We start from the raw sequence: 6,746 nt of genomic DNA, 5'->3' as shown, positions 1-6,746 counted from the left end.
GCCCAGGCAAATTTGAACTTGCTATCTTCTTGTCTCAAGTGCTGGGGTTATTGTTGTGCACCACCACCTCAGGCCTTGGGGGGGGAGGGGGGGAGGGAGGGACAGAGGTCTCAGTATGTTCAGGCTGGCCTTGAATTCACTATGTAGCTGAGGCTGGTCTTGAAATCGCAGTGACCCTCCTGGCTCAGCCTCCCGTACTTATTCTTTTTCTCTCCTCAATTTTGAAATCTTATTTTTCTCAGTATTCTAGACCTGAACCCAGGCTGAGCACACAGTAGGCCTTCCTGCAGTAAGCATTTCTTGAGCAAACGGATAAAAGCCTCCAACTTGCCAGGTGTGGTGGTGTAAGAGTAATCCCAACATTCAGGTGGCTGGGACAGGAGGTCCCTGAGTGTTTGAGGTCAGCCCAGTGCTAGGATTATTTCCAGAAGATGAAAAATATTTCCAAAAGATGAGAAGTATAAAATAAAAAGTGGCCTTTATTCTGAGAACACGGAGAGAGATGACCGGCACTCCTACCACTGGCGTCCAGCAATCTCTCTGGTGGACACGTGGCGGGGGGGGTATGTAAATAGCCTGGGTTTGGGGTGGAACCTAAGGCGGGCATTAGGGATGTACAGGTAGCCCATTGGTCCTAGGTTTGGCACCATATGTAAATTTCCAGGTGCGGGAAGATGGTATCACAGGTAACTTCCTAGGGGTGGGGGAAATAGGGGCTTCCTGCTTCCAGTTGAGGTTTTCCTGGCTACAGTGTCCTGTCTGGGCCAAAACCCTTTCATATCCTGTCTTATGATTATTACTATGAAAAGGGGCAAAGATTTCTCTGTTTAACTACTTCCTCTTGGCAGAGGGTGCTGCCATGGAGCCTAGGGGAGTCGATGGATGATGGTGCCAGGTGTTTTGGCCAGGACAACTTCACTGGTGAATGCACATGTGTTAGACTGGAAAAACAAAGAGACAAGATGTTATGAGGAGACATGGCACTGTCATATTTAAGGACCCAGGTGAGGTAGAGGAAAAGGTGATTTTGATTTAGACATGTTCCACAGTAAGGCACAATTCTGAAAATTAAACGTGGGATTAGGAGGAGTGGAGTTATGAGAGGTAATTACTCCCCTTCTGAAAGCACAAAAGTTAAGAGGTAGGTCGGTAAGGCTTGTCTCTGGTATGCATGACGTTGGAGTCTGTAGGCAATACTGTTAAAGAGTCCTGCTATAAAAATGATCATTAATAGAACGTAAGAAATTAGGAACCAAAGTGGATAACAAAACATGACTTAGCCTGTTAACTGTGGCTGCGAGGCCTCTGTGAAACGGAGATGGGCGACAGAAGATGAGATGACCACTCAGAATGATCAGATTTAGGGTTGGAAGGGCACCTCTTAGCCTGAGTGATGTGAAACCAGGATGGCAGTCTAGCAACTTTGATTTAGGCATGGGTCGCTGTAACTGGTTTGTATTAGCAGTTTACCTGGTTGTGGGGAAGGCTTTTATGTATCCTGAAAAAGTATAAACAAAGTGAGAAGACAAAATGTATCTGTCAGTCTTGACCAGGTTGTCTGACAAATTGGTGAATAAGAAAGGAAGGGGGTGGTCTTATATCACTGAGGAAGGTTTACTAGCAATAACAGGTAGAAGCTGTTGAGGCCTCAATGTGTCTAAGTCAGCCTGTATAAAAGGCATTTTAAGATTTAGGACTGGGGGGCTGGGGATTTAGCTCAGCAGCATAAGCGCCTGCCTTGTAAGCAGGCAGTCATGAGTTCAATCCCTGGTACCGATAAAAACAAAAAAGACAAAAAAAAAAAAAGATTTAGGACTGGGACCTGCACAAAATAGGCCCTGTTTATAAATGGCATAGGTTGACCATCAATACCCTGTCATAGAGATTGAGGGCTTAATATAGCAGCCTGAAAACTCAGGAAGAACTCTGTATATATGGCCTCTATGTCCACAAATATAGAGAATGTCTTACCTGAGACTTTAGTGTGACTTGGAATCCGAGATGGACACCGTAAAGGGGGCTGTTGTTGCCCTGAACCCCCTCAGTCTTCGGCAGCATTTTGTCACCAATGAATCTGGCAGTGTTGACATTTCCTGTGAGGGCTAGAAGTTAGGATGACTTACCCACGCTTTGGTGGCTAGGAGAGTCCAGCAGCCCTGAAGTAAGGTCTCAAAGAACACCAGGATGGGGTACTTTGTTGCCCAATGTCTTCTGCTGCATTTGAGCATGGTCCATGTGGGGGCCAGGCAGCTCCACCTTGTGTAGGTTTACCTGCCTCAGAACTCCAAGTGTCACAAGTGTTAAAAATATGAAAAACCATATTAAGAGCTCTATAAGGTTTGAAGGTCAAGTTTTGCCTTTTTGTTTGGGATTTGGACTACAGTAGAATTAAGTATGTAGGAATTTAATATTGGCATTTCAGATCAGAGAGCAGGCTTTATCTGGATGGCACACCGCTTTTTTTTTTTAATAGGGTGCCACGTGGAATTAACCAAAAAAGGCTTTAATCTGTCTAAAAAGGCTTTAATGGAAACATTTTGCAGTAAAGGTTTAGCAATCTTATGAATAAACCTATCAAAACTGATCTAATACTGTCAAATTTTGAACACATTTATTTTTTAAAGTTGTTATTTGAAGAAGTATGAACCAAGACAAATAAAATAAAACTTTGAAGAAAACCCTTGTCTTGAAATAGAGCTAGTGGTTCCCAGCAAAAAGGAATTTATAACCTTAGTTGTTAAACAGGAGATTGGTGAAGGCTTTGATTGATAAACAAGGCTGGTAAAGTTATCAGGTGGCCAGTAACTTTGATTAAATGGTTTGAGAATTGTGATGAAAAAATAGCATCTCTTGAGCGGAGCCGAATTGTAAAAAAAAGCATGTCTGTGCAGAGCCGCTGAGCTGCTGTTTTTCGGCATGCCGGCAGAGCACGCCCAGCATGGGGGTGGGGCGAGCACCAGGACGTATCGCGCAGGGGCCGGCTGGGACTGCCCCCAGAAACACGTAAGGTGGTGGTGACGACGGCACATGGGGGAGGGAGGGGCTGGGATGGTGCATGGGGAGGGGCTGGGAGGCGGCCCAACGCAGCACGCAAAGCTGGAACTGCTTGCAGGGCACGAGGATTAGAAAGCCAATTTAGGAACACAGCTGGGTTTTTATTAGCCTCCTGAACCTGTTTTAAAAGTTTGTTATAGTTAGTATGCTTGTCCTGCTCTGGCACAGCTATAGGCCCAGGGTCATTATCAGCATTGTTTACCTTATGTCTGTGATCAGCTTCTTTTTGAGCTGCTTGCCACAGCTGATTCTGTTCTTGTGAGCTGAGAGTGGTATTTAGAATCCCATAAACATCCTTAAAATGTAAGTCATAACAATTAGTAATAAATTTAAATTGCCTGATATAATTCTGTGGGTCAACAGAGAAGCTACCTAATTTATGGGTAATCTGAGATAGATCAGAAAGGAAAAAGGCACATGGATGTTAACAAGTCCCTTGGGGCCAGCTTGCTCCCGAAGTGGTAGCAGAGCCTGAGGAGAAGATTCTGGAGCAGAAGGCCATTGAGCAGCCATCCATCCAGTAGGCCCGTGTGAGCAATCATCTGTAGAGGGCCTACAGAGCTGCTGCTGGTCACCCGGGGAAACACAGGCAGATGGCGTCTCACTGTGTGCCTTGCAGCGAGAGGATTGCTGTCAGCAGCACAATGAAGCGTCATGCGCATTGCAACAGGGCAGCTGTTGCAGTTCACAAGAGGAGCCACAAGGGGACGCCTGTTGACAGTGAGGGTCCTGGGAATATGGTGGCACCTTGTCACGTGACCCAAAACACGGCGGCACCCTGTCGCCATGTGACCCTCCTGAACACGGTGGCGCCATGCCACGTGGCAGAGGGTTGCAACATGGCGACTGTTCCCGGCACAAGCTGGAACAATCACGTGGCCTGCTGGAAGGACATAGTGACCGAGACCTAGTATGGTGGGCGGGCGGTGAGAATGCTGTAGGGGATAGAGAATTCTCAGGAGAACAAGAAATCAGAGACTCTGAGGAAGCGCTAACAGAGTGATTAGAGTTGCTGGGAGAGTTATGGGTCCCGGAAGGTGGAGAGGGAGACGATCACACAGCAGGAGGTATCTGCGACACATTGGGACCAGGACTGCTGAGAGAATCAGGCATAGGGGGAGGGGAGAGTGGTCTGGCGGGAGGTAACGACAGGGAATGAGTTTGGTGGTAGGCAGGCGGCGGCTGGGAAAACACCAGAGGGCAGGATGGAAAAGTTTGCGGCGCAGTAGAGTTAGCTAAAAGTATCTGAGCGGGAGCACAAGACTTAATGAGAGATGGGCATGTTCTCAGAACAAGAAAGGCCTGAACATAAGGGAGTTCTAATAACTCGTCGCCGGTCTGACAGAAATCAAACAGGTTTCTGTGAATGCAGAGGTCAAATGTTCCTTCTTTGGGCCAACAGGTAAGTTGGCCAGACTTCCTGGCAGTAAAAAGTTAATTGTTTAGTTTTATGGTACAGCTATAGGCCCAGGGTCATTATCAGCAGTGTTTACCTTTTAATTTTAATTTTTAGAGTACTTTTAATTTTTAGAGTACGTAAACTAGAAATTAGGCATTGTAAAGGCGTCTTTTGGGAGTTAGAAAATACGTTCCCCATGACTGATTCAGGCAAGAAAAAAGCCGGTGGTCCAGAACAAGCTGTCACTCGTTTGTGGCACCACGCTGCGGTTACGGTTCCAAAAACTCTTATATTCCAGTCATCACTGAGAAATTTACAAGTGGAGCCCACTAGGGTCAGTAACAGTTTTGCCCGTGAAAAGCGTGAGGCTTTAAGGGAAGTGAGGCGGTTCTTTCAGTGTGGGTGGTCCAAAAATCTCTGCTTTGGGCTATCCGAACCCAAAGAACGTGAGAGATTTTATAGAGTGTGGACACAGGTTTGCCCAGAAAGAACCCTGCCCTGGGCGGTCCTAAGGACGTGAAAATGCACAGACCCACGCAGACGGGGAGAACAGTTGACTGGGGCTGGCCAGTGCCAAAAGTTCCCCAGGGAGTGCTCACCTGAAATCAATCTGGCTGATGCTGAGTGCAGGCAGCTGGCGACAAGGACATCTCGGGAGAGGAAAAAGCTCGGAATTAATCCAGGATGTTATCTGGTTATCGGCTAGGGGACTCAACTGGGTGTGTCCCAGGAGTTAATCGCCTGCCAATCGAGTCATGGCACCAAATGCTAGGATTATTTCCAAAAGATGAAAAATATTTCCAAAAGATGAGAAGTATAAAATAAAAAGCAGTCTTTATTCTGAGAACATGGAGAGAGATGACCAGCACCCCTACCGCTGGCGTCCAGCGATCTCTCCAGCTGACACGTGGCGTGGGGGTATGTAAATAGCCTCGGTTTGGGTGGAACCTAAGGCGGGCATTAGGGATGCACAGGTAGCCCATTGGTCCTAGGTTTGGCACCATATGTAAATTTCCAGGGGCAGGAAGATGGCATCACAGGTAACTTCCTAGGGGCGGGGGAGATAGGGGCTTCCTGCTTCTGGTTGAGGCTTTGCTGGCTACAGTGTCCTGTCTGGACCAAAACCCTTTCACCCAGCCTAGTGAGTTCCAGACCAGCCTTAACTACTTAGTAAGACCCTGTCTCAAAAAAAAAAAAAAAAAGTAAATAAAAACCTGCTAATTTGGATGTTGCTTGAACAGTAGCCAAACCTGGAGGGGGGGCTGGGAGCATCTGTTCTGATGATGCTGGGTGCTAAAGACTCCCAGGGTACAAATGGAAAAGGACCACTGGCCTACTCTGAGTGAAAAGCAGGAGAGATTAAAACACACACACACACCAAAAAAAAAAAAAAGAAAGAAAGAAAGAAAGAAAAAGAAAGAAAAAAGGAGAGACTGGGCTAGAGATTTAGCTTAGCAGCATAAGCACCTGCCTTGCAAGCAGGGAGTCGTGAGTTTGATCCCCGGTACTGATAGAAAGGAAAAAGACAAAAAAAAAAAAAAAAAAAAGAGTTAGCTCAGTTTGTTTATTTGTTTTTTGGTCTTTTTCATTTTTATCGGTACCAGGGATCAAACTCACCACTGCCTGCTTGCAAGGCAGGCGCTTATGCCGCTGAGCTAAATCCCCAGCCCTCAGTTTGTTGTTTTATAGGCTGTTTGATGCTATTGGTACCACTACAGCCAAAATTTATTAATTGTTCTAAACACCTGTTGGCCCTGATAATCCATGACTGAGACTGATTAAGGGTCACAGAAAACACTGTGGCACAGTGCCAGGGAACCAGGGACCAGGCCAAACAAGCACCTTCTCATCTCCAACAAACTGAAGACATAAGATCCTCCAACAGACTCAAAACCCAAAAACCAGCTACACCTGGAAGATACCTCAGAGAAGCAGTTATCATCTACAGGTCCTAAATACTACCAATAAAGCAACCTACCACAGGCAACTTACAAGCATCACTCCAGGAATTAAATTTAAAAAAGAAAAGATAAGGCACTTAAACAAGATACAACCTCAGACTTCCAGTTCACCGAAGGCAAATCCAGAGGGCAATGAGGTGGGACAATCTGAAAGCCCCCACCAGGCCTCTCTGAAGTTATAAAAACAAAGCAGTTGAATAAGGCTCTGGAAAAAATGAAATAAAAAATGATCTCTCAAGTAACTACAGAGGTTACCAAAATACTCACTATGCTTAGCAACATTAGAGCAGACACAGAAAAAATAATAGATGAGCTTAAGCAAATTATGGCAG

Source organism: Cavia porcellus, unplaced genomic scaffold, assembly GCF_034190915.1.
Source record: "Cavia porcellus strain 051 isolate PalLab524CR breed Dunkin Hartley unplaced genomic scaffold, mCavPor4.1 scaffold_6, whole genome shotgun sequence".
In the NCBI taxonomy this organism is placed as follows: domain Eukaryota; kingdom Metazoa; phylum Chordata; class Mammalia; order Rodentia; family Caviidae; genus Cavia; species Cavia porcellus.
This window is presented reverse-complemented; position numbering follows the sequence as displayed.